Below are 716 nucleotides of genomic sequence, written 5' to 3'. Positions count from 1 at the left end.
CAGGAGTTCGAGACCAGCCTGACCAACATGGAGAAACCCCATCTCTACTAAAAATACAAAATTAGCCAGGTGTGGTGGCACATGCCTGTAATCCCACTTACTCAGGAGGCTGAGGCAGGAGAATCGCTTGAACCCGGGAGGTGGAGGTTGCGGTGAGCCAAGATTGCACCATTGCACTCCAGCCTGGGCAACAAGAGTGAAACTCCTTTGAAAAAAAAAAAAAAAGGGGGATAAACCTAGGTTTTCCACCTGTCTGTCCTTTTGTCTGCATCTGTTTCCATATCCTGTACCACCTTCCCTCACCCCTGCCCCAGCCCCTATGCAGGGAGTGAACAGGTTTAGTGAATAGGATGAGGCATCAGACTATGAATCAATCCTGGGTTTAAATGCTCAATACACCCCCTGTGTGACTTTGGACAAGTCACCTGCCTTCTCGGAGCTTGTTTCCTTATTCACAAAAAGGAATGACAATACCAGCCTCAGAGTTGTGAGAATAAAAAAGTGACCCCAGTGGGCGTGGTGCCTCATGCCTACAAAGCCAGCTACTTGAGAGGCTGAGGCAGGAGGATCGCTTGAGCCCAGGAGGTTGAAGCTGAAGTGAGCCATGATTGCATCACTGCACTCCAACCTGGGTAATAGAGTGAGACCCTGTCTGAAAGAAAGAAGGAAAGGAAAGAAAGAAGGAAGGAAGGGAGGGAGGGAGGGAGGGAGGGAGG

This window comes from Mandrillus leucophaeus, unplaced genomic scaffold (genome assembly GCF_000951045.1).
Source record: "Mandrillus leucophaeus isolate KB7577 unplaced genomic scaffold, Mleu.le_1.0 Scaffold141, whole genome shotgun sequence".
NCBI classification, from domain to species: Eukaryota; Metazoa; Chordata; class Mammalia; order Primates; family Cercopithecidae; genus Mandrillus; species Mandrillus leucophaeus.
This window is presented reverse-complemented; position numbering follows the sequence as displayed.